This window comes from Lagenorhynchus albirostris, chromosome 4 (assembly GCF_949774975.1).
Source record: "Lagenorhynchus albirostris chromosome 4, mLagAlb1.1, whole genome shotgun sequence".
Lineage (NCBI taxonomy): Eukaryota > Metazoa > Chordata > Mammalia > Artiodactyla > Delphinidae > Lagenorhynchus > Lagenorhynchus albirostris.
In genome coordinates, this window is record NC_083098.1 from 76,055,696 (window position 1) to 76,079,509 (window position 23,814).

The 23,814-nt window shown below is 48.5% G+C and overlaps 2 long non-coding RNA genes across 2 annotated transcripts; both read left to right on the forward strand.

Moving 5' to 3' along the window:
* The first annotated feature begins 739 nt into the window (after positions 1-739).
* Positions 740-4,668, forward strand: LOC132519851 (uncharacterized). Its single transcript, XR_009540324.1, has 3 exons — positions 740-818; positions 1,630-1,677; positions 4,580-4,668. It is a non-coding gene; the product is annotated as an uncharacterized LOC132519851 (long non-coding RNA).
* Positions 4,669-10,197: 5,529 nt separating this feature from the next.
* LOC132519850 (uncharacterized) lies at positions 10,198-22,175 on the forward strand. Its single transcript, XR_009540323.1, has 3 exons — positions 10,198-10,270; positions 21,216-21,377; positions 21,631-22,175. It is a non-coding gene; the product is annotated as an uncharacterized LOC132519850 (long non-coding RNA).
* Positions 22,176-23,814: the final 1,639 nt, after the last annotated feature.

A 23,814-nucleotide genomic window follows, 5' to 3' on the forward strand; every position in this document is an offset into this window, starting at 1 on the left:
TCCTCACCTCTAAAGGGAGGTAATTAATATCAATATCACGATTCCAGTCCCTGTGCCACCCGAGTGCTTTCTGCACAGAGCTGTGGGCCATCCCTGCCCGCAGCCCAGGGCTGCCTGCTTGTTCATGAAAAGTCACAGCCCAGCCCCACATCAGCAGCAGACGCTACAGCAAGTGTGAGAGACGGGGTTGAAAATACAGAGAGTCGTTCCGTCAGTCTGAGTCCAGCTAGGCAAAGAAAAGCCACTGTGGATTTCAAACAGGGAGTGCATGCCGAGGAATTTGTTACAGGGGTGGGACAGTCCTGAAATTGGCAACAGCAGGAAGCAACTACCACCTGAAGGCTGGGGAGGTGTGGGGTGAAGGGAGATGGGAGAACCAGAGCCGAGGCAGGAGCCCCCAGACAGGAGCGAAAACCAAAGCAGGCCTGCCTGGTGGGAGTTAGAATCATGGCGCACTACCACCCAGGCGGGGAGGGAAAGGGTATAAAAGTATCTTAGATTTTCTCCCTGTGCCCTCGCCTCCGACCTTCTCCTGGCGTACGGTCTTCAGGGGTCAGGCCCTGGCAGGGAGAGTGGAACAAGGCAGCGCAAGTTGGGGCAGATGAAGGGGGTCAGATATTCTGTGAAACAGTCTCCTCACCTCCTGTGCTCTGCCCTCTGCAACCACCAGAGTGAAACGACAGAATTAAATATTTGCGTAATTATTAGTTTAATATCTTTTTCACCTCCTCCACACCACCAGCACTGCAAACCCTGAGCTCCATGAACGCAGGGACGGAGTCGGCCTTATTCACAGCTGTAACACAGCACCCAGCATGGTAAGTGATTCCTAGCTGATTCTTCAGTGCATTTGTTAAGAATAATTGAATGAATGAATTGTTGTGTACTGCCCATCGTGCAAGCAATGGATTCTCAGAGTAGAGCCTGCAGGATTTAAAATCTAAAAACAGTAGCACTTAAACTCACCACACACTCCATAAAGTCTAGGAGATCACCCAGCCCCTAGGGTCGACCTTCCAAGAGCTCAACTTCATGCAGCTTTTAGAATTTAAACAGCTCTTACTGTGTTACCAGGACAGAATTTTGCCCCTTGGTGAATATGAAATTATTTTGTAAATCACAAAATAATGCATTTATCTTAGAGAGTATAGTAACTTTCATTACATTTTACACGAGTAAGCCCCGCTTCTGCATCTACTGAGAGTGCCACGGAAGGATTTTAGGGTTCCTCTTTTCTAAGACCTATTAACATCTAGCACAGATAGAAATTCCAGGGGATAACTTACACCAGTTACTCACAGGGAGAAATGATTAAGGGGAAGATGAGAAATTGGGTAGAGAGAAGGATTCAAAGAGAGCAAAGGAAAGATAGCCTGAGTCGCTCACACATTCTCAGGAAGGAGGTGACGTGGACCAGGTGATGGGAGGGCAGCAGGACAGTTGCCATGGTTGCAGTGGGAGCTGAGGGCCGAGGGGCCAGAAGATGAGAAGTGAAGGTAGCAGATGCCAATTAGGGCAAAAGCACAGCTGAAACTTGACAGGGTGAATTCAATCAGGGCAGAAAGGGACTAGCAAATTGATAACTCTAACAAACAACTACAACAACTAACATCTGTTTATTGCTTTCAGTGTGCCAAGCAACCAGCTCCACAGTAACTCTCAGGACAACCCTGCAAGGTAGATACAAGTATTTCCCCATTTTACTGGTAGGAAACCAGTAGATATCTGGTGGGTGTGGGTGTGTGTGTGTGTGTGTGTGTGTGTGTGTGTGTGTGTGTGTGTGTGTGTGTGTGTGTGTGTGTGTGGTGTTCTGTTTGGGGTTTGCAGCATCTAATCCCCCTTCCTAACCACACACTGGTTTCCTTGCAAGGAACATGGCAACTGGTCTCCCAGATGGTCCCATGAGCCTCCCCTTCTGGTATTCACACCCTTTAGGGTCCCCCCACCCCCATATTAAATAAGGCTGACCAATTCTGAGTGTTGCTGTATATTAACTTATTAAATCCTCCCAGTAATCCTATAAGGTAGGTACTAGTATGTCCGGTTGTACACATTCTTACAGAGGAGGAAATAGAGGTACAGAGAGCTTAAGCAACTTGCCCAAGATTGTGGAACTAGCTAGTGGTGGAACTGGGATTTGAATCCAGTTTTCTCACTCCAGAGTTTGTGCTTAACTGAAGCAAAAGTAAATGTGTTGAAGGAAACTAGGTTTACACAGAACTGATGGAGGACCAGGCTGCAGTGGTTTCTTAACTCCCAGAAGGAAGGCATAGTCTTGCTGCATGCCCAGGTGCCCTGTGGTTTGCCCCCTCCCTCCCCATTCCATCACAGACCTCCTCGCCTGCCCCCCACCCAGCGCTGCTCTGCTCCAGCCTCCTTCCTCTGCCTGTAGCGCCGGGACCACATCAGAGCCCCGGCACTGACGCTGCCTCCTGGAACCGCCCCCGACGCCCTCCCCACCTTGTCCACCCCCAGCTCCCTCACCTCCTTCAGGTACTTTCTCAGCGAGCTCTCCCTGACCAGCCTCTCTAGGATTTTACCTTCCGCTTGCACTTTATTCCCCCTTCCCCCGCCAAGGTAGACACTGTTGTCGCCGCACCCAGATTGTTTCCTGGGCCAGTGCACTCACCCCAAGCTGCTGTGAGTGTGGCCGCCAATGGCTCCGAGATGCCCTGCTTCTCTGGGGAATTGTCCTCTACCAACAGGCTCTGCCTTGGCTGAAAAGTTACAGCCCCTTCCTCACCCAACCCAGGGCAGCCCACAGCCAATGACTGAAAGATAAGGGGACCCAAGGTGCTGGCTTTCATGCTTCAAGGTGGGGACAATTGTGTAAGAGTTATATGAATACTCCAGAGTCTCTCGTGGATCAGACCTAAGCCCACATTCTTCTTGACTTTTTTCCATTCATTATCTGCTTCCTTCACTCCCTTTCATCTAAGAACTCTCACTCAAAATAAATGAACAAACAAAACAAAAAAACCCACCTTCACCAAATCCCTGTCTCAGGCTCCGCTTCTAGGGAACCCAACCTAAGACCTTCCTGTTGTTTTTTTCTTCTTCTTAGTGCTCACTTAACATAACATATATTTAACTTTGTCCATCTCTCTCTCACTAAGATGTCCATCCAGGAGGGAAGTCACTCTGTCTGCTTTGTCCCCTGCTGCATCCTCAGTAGATAAAACAGCACCTGGTATATAGTAGGTGCTCAGCAAATGTATGTTGAAGGAATAAATGAGTCCTCAGGCCTCTATGCATCCCAGGACTTGCACAAATCCTGACCTTGGTGGTCAAGCCAGGAGTCTTGAACTGCTAATGCTGTTGCCCACAAGCTCATTCCACCTTCTCATCTAATTTCTCCAGCCTATGAAAGCTGGCTTCTGATCCCAGTGCGCTATTCCTCCCTATCTTGGATGATCTGCCAGTAGCCCAGCTTGCTTGCTTGTTTGTCCAAAGGCATCTGTCAGCTCCTCTTGGGACTACTGGCCTCCCACAGTCTGCCCACTCAGGTCTCAGTCAAATGATAAGGTAAACAAGGGAAGTCTATGAATCTGCCTCCAGATGGGATCTGAAAACTAGGTGGATGAAGAAAGGTACTCGGTAGAAGGCACCCAGGTGAAGCTGTGCTTCCTCATTGGGGTGAGGGATCAGAACGTGTGGCAGAGATAGGAACGGCCACGGGCAAGGGGGAAAGCTCCTTTTTTCCTGAGCTGGAGCCCTGCCAAAGCCAGCTGAGGGCCATTGCCTAACTCATTCTAGAGGTTAATTCTCGCACGTTTCACAGGGGTGTCTTAGGGCTGTGTTCCAGCAAGGCTGCATTGCTGCCAGCCAGGAGTGACTAAGGGACTGGAGATGCGGAATCAGTCAGGTGGGGCTCAGATCTTGAAGTTTCTGTGCTATTGACTCGTCAGCGACCTAGTTACCTTCCTGGGCTTGGTTTCTGGGCAGTATATGTTCTTTGGTTTCAGTAACAGCAAACAATACTGTTTTCTGTGAGGGCATTTCCTGGCTGTGGGCTGCCCTGGGGTGGGTGAGGAAGGGGCTGTAACTTTTCAGCCAAGGCAGAGCCTGTTGGTAGAGGACAATTCCCCAGAGAAGCAGGGCATCTCGGAGCCATTGGCGGCCACACTCACAGCAGCTTGGGGTGAGTGCACTGGCCCAGGAAACAATCTGGGTGCGGCGACAACAGTGTCTACCTTGGCGGGGGAAGGGGGAATAAAGTGCAAGCGGAAGGTAAAATCCTAGAGAGGCTGGTCAGGGAGAGCTCGCTGAGAAAGTACCTGAAGGAGGTGAGGGAGCTGGGGGTGGACAAGGTGGGGAGGGCGTCGGGGGCGGTTCCAGGAGGCAGCGTCAGTGCCGGGGCTCTGATGTGGTCCCGGCGCTACAGGCAGAGGAAGGAGGCTGGAGCAGAGCAGCGCTGGGTGGGGGGCAGGCGAGGAGGTCTGTGATGGAATGGGGAGGGAGGGGGCAAACCACAGGGCACCTGGGCATGCAGCAAGACTATGCCTTCCTTCTAGGAGTTAAGAAACCCCTGGAAGGTTCTGAGCAGAGGCCTGACATGATCTCACTTTCGTTTTAACAGGTTTGTTCTGGCGGCCATGTTGAGAGTAGACGAAGAGACCAAGAGTGGAAGCTGGGAGGCCAGTCAGAGTCCACTGCAATAATCCAAGTGAGAGAAGAGAGCGGCTTGGACCAGGGCAGTAGCAGGGAGGGTGGTGAGAGTGGTCAGATCCTGGAAATATTTTGAAATTCGAACCAGTGGGATTTTCTGAGAATCTGAATATCAGGTTTGAGAGAGAGAAAGTCAAGGTTGGCTCCAAGGATTTTGGCTTGAAATCTTGAAAGATGGTTGCCATTAACTGACATGGGGAAGCTGTGGGTGAGGCATTTTCGTTTTCATGTCCAATGGGAGCTCCGTTTGGACATGTTGGTGTGTAATGTCCACTGGACACTGGACATCCAAGTGGAAGTGTTGAGTGACTTGGATATAATTTTGGGAGTCATGGGTGAAAAGATGTCACTCAAGCTATGAGATCATACAGGGAGTCGAGATGCAAAAGAGAAGGGGTTCAGTAATATTTGTCAAACAAAGCACGCTGGGCATGGGCCTCCCCACTGGACGTAGGGGTGTCTCCCTAATGGCCTGGGCCAGATCCATTCTTACATTCCCCGAGCACTCACCTGTTGCAGGGAATGTCACTGATCTCCAGAAGCCCCCCACCCTTGGTGTTTCAGAATCATAAATACAGAGATACTCAAATTTAAACAATCACATCAAAAACCCACATTTTCAAGAGAGATAAAGTAGGGGGTGATAATAGGTTGTATGAATGAGTCCCCACAGACCTGCTATCAGTCAAGCTTCACACACAGCCCTCTCGGGCATTTCAAACAGGATCCTGTCTGTAAAAATAAGGCACCAGCTTTTATCAGTGCACCTGTTGTTCAAAGGGTCACCGGTCCCCAAGCGGAGATATGCAAAGGTCACCTGCTCACACCACCCCGTGGGAATGTTACCTGCCAAGCTGCCCATCCAGGCGCTCTGTGCCGCGGAAGAGGATGAGAGCAGAGCAGGGAGGGAGGAAGCAAAGCTTTCTCTGCTTCTGGGCCCTGTTCCCCAGCACCACTTGTGAGTCCCGCCTGTCACTGAATTCTCTCTCTCTCCCAGGCCTATGCAGACGGAGGCATGCCATCACAGGAAGACACTAAAAGAGTTTGCCTTTTCAGAAATTACTCTAGTTTGGAGGCCTTTTTTAAAGCACCTGTGCTGTGGTAGAAGGAACACTGGAGTGAGAGGCCCTCCATCCTGGTTCTGCCATGAACCAGCAGGCTGGCTTCGGGAGCAAGTTTTACCTACTTGTGCCTCAGTCTCCTCATCTGTGAAATGGGTGTCTGAGTGCCCCGTGAGGTCATTCTGAGGGTTAAAGGAGTTGAAATGGGTAAAGTACACAGAAGAACGTCTGTCACAAATTAAGGTATATTTTATTTCATGTTGTGTTAGCAATAATATAGCTCTTGGTTGCTGTTATTTTTGTTGTTGTTGAATTGACCCTGCCAATTAGCTTTGTGATCTTGGGCAAGTCGCCCCACTTCTCAAAGCCCTCAGGCTCCTGTCCTCGGAGGTGCTCTCACAGTAGTCCGTGAACAGCCCTCCCTTCCAGGCTCCACAGCCGCACATTTGAGAGGCCCGGTGACCGCTGAGGCCCTTACAGGAAGTGTGATGGCACTGTCAGAAGGGGGGGGATCCGCACAGGAGGTGAAGGGGCTGGGAAGTGGCAAGGCTGCCCTCGCTCCCCTTACTCTGTTTCCCTTTCCCACTGGAACACGGGTATCTCCTCCAGTCCCCCCACTTCTCCTTTACACCCTGAGTCCCTGCAAGAGCTGTACAGAGTGCTCTGAACAGCCTATCCTGGTGGTGTTCTTTGTCTACAATTTCAAGAAAACAATCACACGTCATCTGTTTATTCCAGGAAACAGGTTCCGTAGCGACGAGAAGCCCCAAACTTCTGAGAAAGAGTCTCTGCTTACAACATTTGTAGAGTCTTGCTTACGTTTGCATTTCCCCTACTAGTAATAGTTTTGGCGCTCCATCTCCTGCTGCACGCGAGGGCACTACCTGAGCCCGGGTGCACCTTGCCAAGGTGGAAGGGAATTGCTTATAGGCAGCCCGTAGGAATCCTTGGGTTCCCGGGGCTGTGCCAGCACGGGAAGAGGGAAGTAGAGGAAGAAAAAGTAAGAGAGCCTTGGGCTGGGAATCAGGAGCACACCCAACTGAGCCACCCCAGGCAAGCTAACCGTCTGGCTCCTGACTCAATTAGAAAGAGCGCTTAGGGCTTCCCTGGTGGCGCAGCGGTTGAGAGTCCGCCTGCCGATGCAGGGGACGCGGGTTCGTGCCCCGGTCCGGGAGGATCCCACATGCCGCGGAGTGGCTGGGCCCGTGAGCCGTAGCCGCTGAGCCCGCGCGTCCGGAGCCTGTGCTCCGCAGCGGGAGAGGCCACGGCAGTGAGAGGCCCGCGTACCGCAAAAAAAAAAAAAAAAAGAAATAGCGCTTAATTGCTCATCTTAGCGGTACCTTCAAGAAGAGGTTTATTCCTCTCTTACATAAAAGAAGTCTAGAGGGCTTCTGTCGTAGCTCCACAAACTCTTTAGCTCTCTGCTCCACCATCCTAGTTCATTGCTTTTATCCTTCAAGTTTGCTCCATGATCCAACATGGCTGCTAGGAGCTCCAGCCATTACATCCACAGGCCAGGCAACAGGAAGGAGGAACCAAGGAAGGGCAAAAAGAGCATTCACACGCTCTACCTTTTACAGAGCCTTCCCAGAAGTCCCATACAACAGCTCTGCTTACATCTCAATAGCCAGAGCTCAGCCACACAGCTGTTCCTGACTGCAGAGGACGCTGTGTTACCTACGGAGACACTGGGAGTGGTTTGAGGGAAAGGGGAGAATGAGGACTGTTAGTAGCAGCACAGCCTCCAGTTTTCTGTCCTGAGCAATTCTGCTCTGGCCCCAAACTTGCACACCCACGTAGCAAAAAACAACACTTCATAAAGCACCGTATTTACTTGTTGCTCAAATATTCCCCCAGAGAATGTTAAGATTTCTCCCATCTTTGTTATACTATACTCTCCTACAGAGGAATTCTAATAGAGTTTGTTCCATGTCAGAACATGTCTAAGGATGCTTTAGCTTAACAGCCATGTTTAAACTCCCCTCAACTCTTGGTCTGAGAAGTTACCTGGCTCCGACAAGAGACCTAGGACCTAGTCTTAGCAAAGACACCATCAGTCTGGATCCTTTATTCATTCAACAAATATTTGTTTAACATCTAACCTGCCCAAGACATTGCGCTAGGTATTGTGGACCTGGGAACCAACACATGCAATGTCAGTGCCCTCGCAGTGCTCACAGTATAGGAAATTCACAGGCACTGGTAATACATGATGGAGAGGTGCTGGGGGCCAAGTGTGTGAGGCTCCCTGGCAGTTCCTCGGCAGGTCTTTGACCCTATCCAGGAGTGTCAGGAAGGCTTCCACAGGGGTGACCTCCAAGTTGAGAGCTGAAGTTCAAGCAGGGGTTATTCAGACTGTGAATAACAAAGAAGTCACAAGATCAGAGGATGAAAGATCCTTGTGGCCACAGTGCAGAGGAGGAATTGGAGAGGGGCAAGTGTGGGGGCAGGGAAACCGGCAACGAGCCTGTTCCTCCATCCAGGAGAGCAGGAGAGGCAGAGGCAGCTTGGATGGTGAGAAGGGAGGCATACGAGAGGCATCCTGGAGGTGGCGTCCAGAGAACGTGGTGACTGGTTGGTGACGATCGTCTGTTTGGAACAGGAGGAGGGATCCAGACCTGAGGCGGGTTTCTGGCTCAGGGTTCCCGGCTTCAGAAGCTGGCTGGTGGTGTATCCCAGGGCTGGATAACACAGCGGAACAGGCCAGGGCCCGTGGCTGAAGCCTGCCCCTTCCCCCGCATCATGAGGAGTCAGGCATGCGGACACTCCGGCCCACGCAGCCCCTGCACACCACCGGTCACACGAACAGCTTCTCCTGAAGCAGAAAGCATCCTCTGGGGGACTGACCCGGCCCAGAGGCCTTCGCAGACTCGGGGAGAAGCGTGACGCTGTTTGAGCGGGGAATTCTAGGGCCTGGGAACATAAGGTGGTTTGGGGGTCAGCACGTCCCAGTGGGAAGGGGCACAGCCAAAAGTCAGCAGGAGAGGGGGGCCTCCAAGTGCCCTGGGGCAGAGGTCCCAGGACCCCGGGTGTAAGGGCAGGACCGGCCCGAGAAAGTAGGGTGCGAGGAGATACTGACTTTAGTGCTGGGGAGCTTGTGTTTGAAGGGTCTGTGGCGCTAACCAGGAGGTAGTCAGAGCTGTCATTCGGGGGCACAGAAGGAAGATTTTGAAGTCATATATCTGTCTTCGCACACTGGCTACCCTCAGCATCATGTATAAAACAGGGCTATGCTGGGCTATGGGACCTGCTCCCGGAGCCTCCTTCCTCCTCCGAGCGTCTCCAGGCCATAAATCAGCCTCCCCATTCCACTGCCCTGCCCCAGGGCTGGTGGGCCTCGTTGGGGCAAAGCCTGAGGAAGCCTGTCCAAGGGGCCCAGCCTCGCCCGATTCACCAGATTCCTGTAATCAGTTTGGTTACACAACAAAATTCAGATCAGAGTGAGGATTAGCAGAGGAAATTCGTGCACGGCGCTTTGAACTTCACAGATGAAAGCCCCCTCCCCCATTCGCACAAAGAAAGCCAGAGGTACGAAACGGGACGGGACGTGAACACATCTCCCCTACCCTCACCGGCCTCACTGCCGCCCGCTGCAGCCGGCCGGGTGAGCCATTGGCATCCCAGACGGCCTTCCCCCCGTGGCATTCCACCCAGGTCTCCCGGACGGGGGGAGAATGGATTCTTTCCTCAGCCCGCTGCTCCTGGAATTGCAGGCATTCGGTGAGCCGGCCCCCAGCCCTGCCTTCTCCAGGACTCCCGCGTGCAGCCGGTCCCGCAGAGTAACGGGGACATTCGCGTCCTCCCCACCTCCCCATCCCACTCGGAGTCCACAGCCCACGGCTGCACAGGGAGGGAAGGAAGAGGGCCTGGTAGGGAGAGGGGGCGTGCAGCCAGGGCAGCCCTCCCGGCGGATCGGCCTGCCGCTGGCGGGTGATTGTTCCCAGATGGAGACTGTTAAACCCTGTCGGCCTCAGATACACACTGAGCGCTACGTCCGCATTCCTGGGATGTGTAACTGCCCGGCTTCACCTTCTGCGGCCCTCGATTCAATAACATGTCAAGTTCCCTCAATCTCACCCAGAGCTAAAACCCTTTCACCTACTCCCAGTCTCTGCATTTGGAACGCATATTCGCTGTGGCTGTCTAAATATTTAAGCTGGGCTAAGGGGGAGACGTATGTAACTGGATTGATTACACTGAGTTGTCGGAGCTGAGTGGGTCTCACCTGTTAGTGCTGGCTTCATGATGAGCTTTGGAAGCCCAGAGTCATGGACTGTGCTCTCTGGGCTCTAGGACTGATGATCATGGATGCTGTCCCGGCGGTTAGCAGCCCTGGGTACCTGAGGGAGGAGCATGGCAATTCTGCTGATGATTCTTTACTTGAGGGCCTGGCTGCTGGAGGGATCCTGTGCCCTTGATTCCGCACTCGAGGTACCAGATCTGCCATGCTAGGAAGTGCATTCCACAGCCCTCTCCACCCTGACTTGGCATTGCCTCTCAGAGCTGTGATACTTCTCCCACCCTGGCAGACCCTTTCCACAGTGAGTCCTTTCTCTTTTACCAATCTGCAATAAATTAGGCTTTTATTCATACTGCATTGAATCTGCAGGCAGCAAGGGTACCTGTGGCATCTGGGGCCCAGAGATGGTAAGTGACTTGCTCGAGATCACACAGCAATTGGCGATGAAGCTGCATCTATAACCCCAGACCTTTGACTTTCTATCTGTTATGGGTTGAATTGTATCCCCCGAAAGAAATGTTGAGGTCCTAACCTCCGGTGCCTGTGAATGTGACCTTATTGGGAAATAGAATCTTGGCAGATGGAATCAAGTGGAGATGTGGTCATTACGGGGACCCTGATCCAATATGATGGTTTCCTATAGGAGGAGGGAAATGTAGATAGAGGGCCACACATAGAAGAAAGTCAGCCACTTGAAGATGAGGCAAGCATTAGAATTACACAGCCACAACCCAAGGAACAGCCGGAAGAAGCAACTAAAACGGGAAGAGGCAAGGAATTGTCCTCCTGTAGGGGCCTGGAGGGAACATGGCCCTGCCAACACCTGGATTTCAAACTTCTAACCTCCAGAACTGTGAGAGAATACACTTCTGTTGTTTAAAGTCATCCAGCTTATGGTATTTTGTTACAGCAGCCCTGGGAAACTAATACATCATCCAATAGCGTTTCTGATGCGAGAGGTGAGTGAAATTCTGGGTGAAAACGCAGCTCCTTGGAAGTGATGAGAGATGGCTCATTATGGGTCTGGACTCCTGATGACCTACCAGACCATGTTTAGTGTGCAAGTCGCCTTTGAGTAGGGCCTGGCACTCTGTACCTCCTCCTGTCCGGAGGAGTGCCCTCCAGAGACGCCCTGGGTTCCTTATCAACTTCTGAACTTTAATTTACGAATTGATGTAATATTGGAGGACTTTTCCTCCTAATCCTTCTTTAGGCTGCCCAACATAATTCTGATCATTTGCATGTAAGTGGCCTTCCCCTCTGAGGGATTTCAAGGCACTTATCAAATTCTGTGACCCATGGGAGTGGCCTCTGGGGTTAGGAATTCCTGGTTTACATCTACTCTCTGAGCTCACCCTGTCCCAATGACTTCATTAAACTGAGGCCTTTCATTTAGTGGACTTAGTACAGAAGATAAGAGCTGGCATAAAAGTACTGTGGCTCGGGCTTCCCTGGTGGCGCAGTGGTTGAGAGTCCACCTGCCGATGCAGGGGACGCGGATTCATGCCCCGGTCCGGGAAGGTCCCACATGCCGCGGAGCGGCTGGGCCCGTGAGCCATGGCCGCTGAGCCTGCGCGTCCGGAGCCTGTACTCCGCAACGGGAGAGGCCACAACAGTGAGAGGCCCGCGTACCGCAAAAAAAAAAAAAAAAAAAAAAAAAAAAAGTACTGTGGCTCAGGCTTGGCCTGACTGTGAGCTGGGGGTTTGGGCAAATGGATGCTTTGCAATTAACCTTAATGTTTTTCTTAATTCTCAAGCGCTGGCAATTTTCCAAGAATCCGTGGGCCAGCTCCCGAGTCTGTGGGGTTTCTTACAGTCAGCTGGTGGTTTGCATCCAGGGTGGCTGTGTTCGTGCACTAACACCCACAATACTGGTCCATGAGAACCCCTGAGCCCACTGCTTTCTGTCAGCCTCACACATTGGCTGAGGTCAGTCGCCCAAACCCCAAATCTCCTGGTCGCATAACTTTGGGAGTAACTGTTCTCATAGACGTGTTCTATTTTCTTGCCTCACTGCTCTTCACCAAAGCTTCTTGTTTACTGTGGAATTGCTAGGAATCTAAACACATCAAGGGACAATGCTCCCTTCCCCATAGGCATGAGTTGAACTAAATGGAACCATACCTTTGCTTTCTTCCCAAACCAATGGGTGGAACCAATTTAAAACGTCATGATCATTCAGTGTGTGTGCAGAGACTCCCCTGTGTGTTTTAATGTTCCTCCTGAGAAGGACATAATGTTCTTGCCTGTGTTTTATCTACCAGAGGCAGGCACTGCACTGCAAAGGCAATAGGTCTAAACAACTGGCCACTGCTTAAACCAATTACGGTACAGCCACACAGTGTACCCCTAGGCAGCCACAGAACATCACGCTTTGGAAGCAAATTTAATGACATGAGAAAATGTTTGTGGTCTTCTATTAAGTGAAAAAAGCTGCTTACAAAACAGAATGTACAGTATGAAAACAATTATGCAAAAATTAGGTATATATCCATTGAAAATCTGGAAGGCTATACTCCAAAATGTAGACATCGATGAAATACTCAGGGCCACGAACACACAATGGCCAGTTTGTGCGCCGTGCAAGAGCATCTCCTTGGGAGAACAGCAGTGGCTGACACCCTGGCACAGGGCTGGCCCTGTAGGGAAGGACCATCTTTTTCTAATCATACATGGCACCATAGAGACTGGCGTTAGCTCTGGGAACGTGAGTCTAAATTGTTTTCTATGTGCTTTTTCATGATTTCCCAAAGTTCTTCAATGAGTATGTGCTACTTCTGTGTCAACTAAAAACCATGATATATAATATAATCAATCTTAAAAAGATAATCGGTGGAAATTTGAACACTGACAGAATATTTGATGGTATTAAGGAACTATCTTTAAGTGTACTAATGATATTGTGGTTATATTTTTTAAAGACTCATTAGCTTTTAGAGATGCGTACTGACATGTATATAGATGAAATGATGTGTGTGGGATTTGCTTCAAAAGAATACGGGAAGGGAATTCCCTGGCGGTCCAGCAGTTAGGACTCGGCACTCACCTCCAGGAGCCCGGGTTCAGTCCCTGGTCGGGGAACTAAGATCCCATAAGCCTCGAGGCATGGCTAAAATTTTAATTTAAAAAAAAAAAGAAGAATATGGGAAATAGTTAAGTGGGGAGGTGTATAGTATAAAAAAGAAAGGTCATGATTTAATAATCGTTGAAGCTGAATGCTAGGTACATGAGGGTGTGTAATACTTTTCTATTTTTGTATATGTTGCAAATTGCCATAACTTAAAGTTAAAATAAAGGTAGAAAACTATTTTAGGTTTTCTAAATGGTTTAGGTCATTGTGACTGAGATTAACCTGGGTTTTCCCTTACCTTTGCTTCTGGAGAATTGTGCAGACCTTCTGCGTGCCTTCCTGAGTGTGCCTACTTGTACGGGGGTGTAGTGGCCAGTGAGGGCATGATGCCATCCTGCTTGGGGAAGCCAAGATGAAAGGCAACAGGACACATGCCACCTACCCACTTCTACCAAAGCCACTAGGAGTTTTACACCACAGCTGAAGATAGACAAATAGGTCCCATAAACTGGATTGTAACTAAAGTTTAACCCTTGACAAGAGCCATTACATATCTAACAGGTTTAACATTGCAAAGATGGATTACCAGCAAGTCCTTGTCTCCGCTGAGACAAAATAAGAGGAAAAGGATTCATTTACAAGTGCGAGAAATTGGATTTAGCTACATGGAAAAAAATTAGTACTGGTAATGGAATGTTAACTACCCACAGGATTATTGTATCAGCTAGGAATGCTTTCAGCTGCAAGTAATAAAAAAAAATCTTACAGTGGTTTAAGCCGTAAGTATCAATACATTTGTCAGTTAACAAGGAGTGAACAGGTAGAAAATCTCAGGGTTGTTTAGCAACTATTGGTGATACCAAGATATGGAGAAGCCAGGTGCTTTCCATCCTTCTGTTCTTTTATTTCTTAAGCAGACATTTTTTTAATCTATAGACTTATTGCCTCATGGTTACAAGATGGGTACTGGAGCTCCAAACATCCCAATCTTAAATAACCACATCCGAAGCCAGGAAGCAGAGGGAGGAGAGCAAGAGAAAGTTCTCCTGTGTAGCTCTTTTTTTCTTTTCTATTTTTCCAGAAAGGAAAACTGTTGCTCAAAAGCCCTTCAGCAGTCTTGCCTTTGTATCTTATTGGATAATACTTGGCTGCCTGGTCACCTCAAGCTGCAAGGGAGACTAGGAAAGTGAGTACCTGTCTCTTTAAGGCCCTACAGGAAAGAAGAAAAGGATTGGGAGTGGCTGCCGTAATTATGGAAGAGAGCTATGGCATGTCTGCCCTCATTATTGAAGCAATTTTTGCTAATTCTAGAAAAATTGAAAAATGCAGGCAATTACCTATAACCACATCTTCCAGAGAAATCCACGGATAATATTTTGGTGTCAGAGCAGTAGCTTTTAACGAAGTTAGATCTCCTTTATTGGGTACATGAAGGTAAGTGGAGACAGAGCAGGTCAGCCCAGGCCTTCCAGGTCTTTCGCAGGTTTGTGAGTCAGGGTAAAAGGCTCAATCTTGACTTCTTCCATTCCTCAGGAATAGAAAGAGGGGATTCCGATAGAGTTTATCAGTTATGTGTTGCTGTATAACAAACCACCCCAAACGTAATGGTTTAAAACAACCACCATTTATTATTGTTCATGTTTCTGTGGGTAAGGAATTTGGGCAGGGCTCTGTGTGAAGACTCTACTTCATGTGGCATGGGCTCCTTCACTCCACCAGCTGCATTCAGCTGACAGGTCAGCTGGGCTGGAAGATCCGAGATGGCTTCACCCGTCTGTCTGGAATGCTCCGTGCTTCTCCCTGTGGCCTCTCTGGATTCATTCTGTCTGGTCCTCCGGGGCCTCTCTCTCCAGGCGTCCCCTCTCTTTAGCAGAATAGCCTCGAGTTCTCTCCATGGTGGCTGCTCTTCCTAGGTGAAAGCAGAAACTAAAAGCAGCTTAAGGAATGCCTTGGAAGTTCCCGAATGTCATTTCCACCATTTTCTAATTAGCTGGAGCAAGATCCAAGGGAAGGGAAATAGACTCTATCTCTTTTTTTTCCTCGTAGAAATTTTTTTTTTTTTTGATTTTTTGCGGTATGCGGGCCTCTCACTGTCGTGGCCTCTCCCGTTGCGGAGCACAGGCTCCGGACGCGCAGGCTCAGCGGCCATGGCTCACGGGCCCAGCCGCTCCGCGGCATGTGGGATCTTCCCAGACCGGGGCACGAACCCGTGTCGCCTGCATCGGCAGGCGGACCCTCAACCACTGCGCCACCAGGGAAGCCCTGTAGAAATGTTTTAAATTACGAATTCACATCATTTAATAGATATAGAGCTATTCCAGTTCTATATTTCTTCTTAAATGAACTTTGGTCGATTGTATCTTTCAAGGAATTTGTCCCTTTCATCGAAGATTTTGAATTTATGGATATAAGATTTTTTATAACATTTCCTTATTATTCTTTTGATGTCTGTATAACTTTTAGTGACGGTCCCTCTTTTATTTTTTTTAATGAAGTATAGTTGATTTACAGTGTTGTGTTAGTTTCTGCTGTACAGCAACGTAATTCAGTTATACATACATATGTATATATATGTATTTTACGTATATACATTCTTTTCATATTCTTGTCCTTGGAGGAGAGGCAAAGGACTTGCCAGATATTGTCATAACGATCTTGGAAACAGTCTGCTCCATATTGCAACACATCTGCTCAGGGTTAGGGAAGTTAAAACACACACACATGCAAACTAAAATTCAAAACTGAACACTGTTTCACCTTTGGCAGCTCTATGCCATGTGTGTATGTATATATGCACCAACTGTGACACTGTAATTCTTTGCAAATAGGAGCTTTCAGGTTTGTTGAGGAATCTCTGTCCACCACTGATGAGAATGTAGGACTTTATAGCCTTAGCCTCAGAGCCAGAATGTCCGGATTCAAATCCAGCCACACCTCTTTTTTGGACGAGATTAGCATTTGAATCAGTAGAGTGAGTAAAGCAGAGGACCCTCCCCAACAGGAGCATGCCACCACCCACCACGCTGTCAAGAACCCGAATAGAACAAAAAGGTGGAGGAAGGGCAAATTTGCTTTCTCTCTCCTTGAGCTAAGACATCCATCGTCTCCTGCCCTCGGACATTAGCGCTCCTGGTTCTTGGGCTTTCAGACTCGGATCGGTCTTAAGACATCAGCCCCTTGATTCTCAGGCCTTCAGACTCAGACTGAATTATACCATTGGCTTTCCTGGCTCCCCAGCTTGCAGACGGCCGATCATGGAACATCTTAGCCTCCATAACTGTGTAAGCTAATTCCTATAATAAATCTCTTCTTATCTACAACTCCTATCTCCATCTATATACCTATATCTATTTCTATTTCTATCCTGTTGGTTCTGTTTCTCTAGAGAACTCTGATGCAAGACCCTTAGTTGAATTACATCTGCAAAGACCCTTTTCCCAAATATGGTTGGTCACTTTCACAGGTTCCAGGGGTTAGGATTCAGACATTTCTTTCAGACATTATTCAACCCACTACACCACCCTATTTAATAACTGCAAAACTATAAAGTCTCGCGCGCGCACACACACACACACACACACACACACACACACACCAGGTCCTCCTGATACCCCTTATCCTGTTACCATTTCCTTATTTTCTACAGTACTTGCCACCTTCTAATGTATTCGATCATTTGCTTATGTATAAGGTTTATAGTTATTCTCCCCTCCCACTGGAATGTAAGCTCACCAGGGCAGGGATTTATGTCTGTCTTGTTCATTGATGTAACACGAGAATCTAGACGTAGAGCAATGCTTGACACAGAATAGGTGCTGACTAACTTCTTACAGAATGAGTGAATGAATGAATAAATGAATGCCACGTGTTACCGGGAGCCAGTCGCCCAACTAGCTCCAGGCAAAACAAGCAAGAGTCAATACATGTCTTTTGAATAAAATGTGGTTAAACAGTCTTGAACTTGCCCTTAGGAGAATCCTGGGAGATCCTATTGAAAAGACAGTGATTCCCTTCCCAAGCTAATTTGTCAAGTTTTTTGTTGTTGTTGCTTTTGGGTTTTCTTACTCATCAGATTTAGCTGCCCACTTTAGGAGCAGTGATTCTCCATTGGTGATTCAGTATTAACGTGCTTCCTGAGCTGGCTGTGCTGAAAATTACTCCCCCCAAATTAGAAAAGGTTACATTTCTAGAGAATATATGTTAGTCTCTTAATAAGGTATAATTAATCACACCAAGGAGCATCATGACGAAACTAGTTTCCAAAGACCAACGTAAAGCTGGATAATTATAAATCAGGGAGCTTGATGACTCCAGGATGCTGCTAGATGGGGCACTGATGGCCCAAGCTGAGCAAACCAAATCTTCCACGGAAGAATAACGACGGGGGCATGCTCTGTACCTGGTTTCCAGGCTGCCGCCTCCCCCTTTGCACCCCGCTCTGACGCTCACTCTTGTTTGTCGTTTATAAGCTATGTTGGGGTATGTTTATTTATTTATTTCCTGAAATAATGGCCTTTAGGACTAGAAAACAATTGGCTGCTGAGAATGAAGTTTGGGGGCCTGAGTTTTGTGTAGCTCTTTTGTCTTATCTCAGTTTGGTTTGGTTGTTTTCACCTTCTGCAAAGTTCAGAGCACAAATGAAGTCTTTAAATACAAATATATTTCTTATTTTTAGTAAAACAGTAAGAGCTGTTTTGAAGGGTATTTGGGAAATGCAGATGAGCAAAAGGAAGAAGTATTTGAAACAGCCTATAACCCCACTGCCCAGAGACAGCCGTGGCCATCGTTCACGCTGAGTCTCACCACCACCTCTTGGTATCTCATGAACTTCCTCACTTCCAGCCCATCTCACTCCTTGTTCAGATATTTTAGGTGTGTTTAGGGCGGTTTAAAGATGGCATGTGCCGCAGGAGGCAAGGAGGCCGGTGACAACCAGCTGACACCCCCAGTGTTTTCTCCCACGTGTGTCCTCAACTCTTGGACCCACTCCTGCGGAGAAATCATCCTCTTGCATTAGTCTCGCAAGGATCAAATCACGGGCCTCCAGGAAGGGTGTGGCCCAGAGCCAGAGCTCCACCCTAGAAGACACACCGGTTCTAGATCTGTCTCAGCATTACTGTGGACCTTTAGCTTCCAGCAATCAAAGAATGAAAAGAACAAATCTATCCGTCATTCATTTGACAAATATTTACCAGTTGCCTACTCTGCACCCAGGTTCACATTATCTATCGCTGCCTAACAAACCACCCCGAAAGAAAATGGCTTTACACAACTATTTATCATTACTTCTTATAAATGTGTCCTTTGGCTGGGCTCAGCTCAGGGATCCTTGCTTTGGGTCTCGCGTGGCTGCCATCAGGTCGTGGCTGGGGCTAGACTTATCCAAAGGCTCATCTGGGCTGGACGACCAGGGCGGCTCCCTCGCACAGCAGGTGCCCCATGGACTTTCCCTCTCCCCTCACGTGGTATTTCACCCTCCAGGCCGTCTCCACTTGGCGTGAGCTTCGCACAGCATGGTGGTCTCAGGGTACTTGCTCTTCTTACATGGCAACTGGCTTCCAAAGGTGGAAGCTGCCAGCCCAGTTAAGGCCACACCTAGAACAGGTACAGTGTCACTTCTGCCATAGCCTATGAGTGAAAGCTGTCACAGGGCCTACCCAGATTGAAGGAGGTGGAGAAATAGCTTCTACTCCTTGATGGGAGAGTGGAAAATCACACTGCAGAAGCGTATGTGGGATGGGAAATATTGTTACCAGCATCGTTGGAAACTACGATCTGCCACGGGTGGGCATTGTGTACAGCCAGGGTATACAGCCTTGGGTCCCTTAGTCCTTAGAGCTAATATCTAGTAGTTAAGGCAGACATTAAACAATTAACCATGCAATAAAATATATATTTCCACATTGGAAAGCCAGGTGCCAGAAAGGAAGAGCATAAAAGAAGCTTGGTCAAAGAATGCCTCTCTGAATATGGGGCACATAGACTGAGACCCCAATGATGAGCAGGAATTATCCAGGTGAATAGCATTCCACCCAGAAGAAACAGCACATGAGAAAAAAGGAGAGTGGGGTTAAAATGTACGGATGAGAGAGGGATGCAAGACGAAACTGAAAAAGTAAGCCAGGACTGGGTCATGCAGGGCATGGCAGCCCTCATTGAGTATCTAAGATTTTTTTCTTAGTGCAGTAGAAACCACTTGTTTTGTTTAGGTTAGGTTCAGCTGCAAGTGACAGAAACCCCAAATAGCAATCTATTAAACAAGGCAGAAATATATCACTTCCCCACATGAACTAAGGTTTGCATGATCCCTCAGAGGCTAGGATGACTGTCCACGGTATCAGGGACTAGCACCTTCAACCTTTCATCTGCCATCCTCAGGACAGAGTTTACCCCTACCTCATGGTTCAAAATGGCTGCTTGAGTGCCAGCTATCATATCTACATGGCAGTCAGCAGAAAGGAGGAGGGACGATATGTTTTCTCCCTTTTGGGATACACATCATTTCCACTTACTCTCATTGCCAGAACTTAATCATGTAGCCACATCTATCGGCGAGGGAAGCTGGGAAATAGTCTTTCTCCCGTTGCCCGTGTGCCTGGTTAAAAATTGGATGCGTTATTACTAAGAAAGAGGGGAAAATGGATATAGCAGTCTCTGCTATAGTACTGAAAGGTTTTAAGGAAGGGAATATTTCTAACGTTGCCAAAACATGTTATAAAATAAGACACTGGTTTCTTTGTCCAGAGTCCTGAGTTCTACAGTGCCCCTCCCCCCCCACTACTGTTCTCAAGGTGACCTTGAGAATTCCCTTAACTTCTCTGGGCCTTTGATTTCTCATCCACGAAAGGGAGGCTAGCCTGCCCATCGCATAAAATTGTTATGCGAGCTGGTGAGGTAATAATTAATGGGCTTAGCAGGGGGTAGGGGTGAGTAATGGAGGATGTTAATTTTGAGAAATTCCCAATCTGTGACGTATTTAGAGATTTGGAAGCACCAAGGAAGCAAACAACACTCCATCTGTCTGATGTTCATCCTGTAACCCAGCAGCCAGCAAGAAGTCCTTAAGTGCACAGAAGTGCGATAACGTCCACTGTCCTTAAGTGGACAGAATCAGGCTGATATCGTCAGCTTCCTTGGAAATGCCAAAGTTAAACTGGCTCCCTGAGCACTGAGCAGTCACGAGCCTTGGTCACGGAGCTCAGATTGCTGGTAAGTGACTAGAATGTCGTTTCCAGGAAAGCTGGACCACGCCACACAGAAACAGGATTTAGGATGAGGCGGTCTCTAAAACCTGGTTTAGAGGTAAAGTAGGGACAGAACTAGAGTTCATTGGTTCTTGTTCTGAAAGTTCCCCTCCACCGAACAATACAGGAAGATTAGCTGTTATTTATGGACTGCCTACTAAGCTAAGTGGCAGACTCTGGGCTAAGCTCTTGAAATAATTACCTCATTCAACACTCAATAGTCCAAAGAAGCAGGTGCCAATCATGCCCCCATGTTAAAGATGAGGCAATTAAGGTCTAAGAGTCCACAGTTCCTACAGGCTAAGAGCGTTATTTGTTCCAAGAAGTCTGGCTCCAGAGCAATTGGATATAAACCACTAATTACCCTGCATGCAGCTACCTGAAGTCTTAAGATGCTTCACTTCCAAGCACACAGGTCTTGAAGGCCTAGTGTGTGCCAGGTCCTGGACTAGGTGTTGTACCGTGAAGACAAAAAACCAAAAACCAAAACCAGCGCTGGTCCTCAGGAAGTTTACAGCTGGAGAAGTACACCAGGTAAAGGCGCTGCTGGGTATGCTGAGTGGGTGCTGCCTACAGGGGAGGAAGGCCTAATCCACCCTGGAGACTGTGCTGGGGGCAGTCAGGGAGGGCTTCCCGGAGGAGGCAATGCATGAGCCACGTCTGAGGTCCCTGATCCAAACACACTTGACGTATCTGAAATAGTAGGCTTCATGCTCACACACGTGTACGCAGATATTACGGCTTTACACTTCACCCTTCTGATCCATTAGTCCTATTTTCCTAATTTATTTATAAACAGAGCTCCAGGGACCATTGGTAAGGACAGCTGGGTGGGCTTTCCTGAAACTCAGCCCCCATAAAAGACTCTGCCCCCAGGAAAGGCTCAGCCTTTCCTGGGGTCAGCCCATTTATTTTATCATGTTTCTTCTTAGGTTCCAGAAGATTTTGGAGCAAAAGGCAGCCTCACATAAGCATCCAGAGAACAGAGGCAAGCCCACACCTGGGCCCGGCCCGCCCCCTCTGGGCCTCCCTGCCCGGCCAGGCCCCGCACCCCGCTCCCTGCTCCCCGCCCATCTGAAGAGCCTGGGCCCCAGGTGTGAACCAGATTGTTCTTTCTGCTATTCACGTTACTTCACCACAAGCTTGTTCTGACCTTCACTCCCATATTTTATCCCAATAGTTGTTTCCATGGAGAACATTTTCTTCTGTTGGAAAACACAAGGCTTGAAATGGAAAAAAATTAAAGCATGTGTTCAATTTTCAATTGCTTTCTGGGGGAGTCCTACATGGAAGGGTCCATGTCCTGCATCCACCCATCTGAACATTCTTTCTCTTTTTCTTTCTCAGCAGGGGAAAGAAAAATGAGAAGCCTGGGATTTTAACGCGTTGCAAGCCAAAAAGATCCAGAAAGGGCACAGCAGGAATAGTGCAGGCAGCCTGGGTGATGTGCCTTGCTTCCTGAGAGGCACAGTATTCCAGATACTCTGAAAGCAGGTAATAGGTGCACAGAAATGTGGGCCTGGCACAGAACTTCTACAAACATGGGGTTGGCCAGCCAGGCTGATAGAGGGTGTACGGGGAGGGGAAGGGCTCTGAGGCCGCACCTTATATAGGAGGCAGAAAACTTCAGTTGTCCATATCAGAGATGGAAGGCTGGATATTAAGAGTTGTGGGCTAAAGCTGCCCCTTCAGATTAGAAAAAAGAAAAGATAAAGGGAGAGAGAAGACTAGAAGGAGGGAGAGGATGAATGGACAGAAGGGGGGAAAGAAAAAGCACAACCAGAATTTCTAAAACCAGCTTCTGTCAGAAATTCTTGCCACCATTTGTTAAGGATTTGCCATTAGGACTAGAACTCTGATGTGGCATCATGGGGTGATTAAAAGCACCTGAGTTTTAGAGGAAAGCAAAACTGATTTTTTTTTAAAATAAATTTATTTATTTTGGCTGTGTTGGGTCTCCGTTGCTGCGCGCAGGCTTTCTCTAGTTGCAGCGAGCGGGGGCTGCTCTTTGCTGGGGTGCATGGGCTTCTCATTGCGGTGGCTTCTCTTGTTGTGGAACACGGGCTCTAGGCACACGGGCCCCAGTAGTTGTGTCTCGTGGGCTCTAGAGCGCAGGCTCAGTAGTTTTGGTGCATGGGTGTAGTCGCTCCGCGGCATGTGGGATCTTCCTGGACCAGGGCTCGAACCTGTGTCCCCTGCATTGGCAGGCAGATTCTTAACCACTGCGCCACCAGGGAAGCCCCAGAACTGATTTTAAGTCCTGACGTTGCTGCTTGTCAGCTGAATGAGCTAGAATAGGCCTCGTTTCCTCGAGAGTAAAAACAGGTGTGATAGTACCTGGTGGACAGGCTGTGTGCCCCACAGCGTGGGCTGTTCTGAGAGGATGCAGGTGGGCCTTTCCTCCCCTTGCGGGATTAGGAAGCCTGATGGCCTGGCCCGATGTTCCCTACTCCTCCCCGGGGAGAGGGGGCTCCTAGGAAGGCGTTTCTACCTCTGCTGGAGGGTCGGAAGGGGGCCTGAGGTGAGAAGGGCAGTGGCCCTGACGGCACCCGAAAAGGTAAGACTGTGCTGACGGCGTGTGAGTGAAAACAGAGCTGGGGGAGGTGGGCGGCTGTTAGGCTCCAGCCCTGCCCGGGCGTTTGCTGAAAACCACTGGACCACTAGGTTCTCCCAGGCGAATTAGTTTTCTTCTCTTATCCCTGTTTATAGGCGCGTGATATGCTGGCAGTCACCTCTCCATTCATTTATAGCCTCTATTCCAGCCGTGGCATTCAGGCCGAAGCCCCTGTCTTCCGTTTCAAGGTTGATGGTGCATCTGTTCTCTCTTCAGTAGCTGTCCCCTTCTCTTGGGCTACGTTGACGTGTGCTAAACACACTCTTTCGAGCAGGCGTTTAGCTCATATTCAGGTCTCAGAAGTGAGGCCAGTTTGCTGGGGGCCCGTGTGCACAGTCGGGTGCGTGCGTGCGTACACATGTGTGTGTGCCTCTGTGTCCTTCTCCAGTGTGGCCCCTCCTGTCAGCCCCTCCACTCTCTTCGCAGCCTCTCTTTTAATAAATTCATCCCAGTCCTTTGAAACATTTTATCTTTAAACCCACAAGAATGTTAAGATTCTATCTGGGCTTCAGGAATTATCTATTTTAAAAGTCACTTCCAATTGCATGACCATTAATGTAGAAACATTAACCTTTCTGAATCTTTCCAGTTGTTCAGCAAGCAAACCTAAATGTGTCCTTTTCCCTCTTTGTTTAGTAAGTTAACTAATCATTCTGGCATTGTCCTCATTTTCGATGTTAAGAAACCCCACAGTATCTTTCACACTATATCGGTTTCTGAAAGCTTTTAAAATGGCTCGTGATCAGAAAAAATACAAAAAACAAAAAAACCCACAAGTGACATTTTCCAAGATGGGCTTTAAAGATTATTCTCCAGGAATGGAGTTAAAAGAGAAAAGTTATATGTAAGTAATTGCTTAGGAATGTGCCTTAATACAGCGATTTCTTAATGTGATGACACAGTCTAAATGTTCTGTT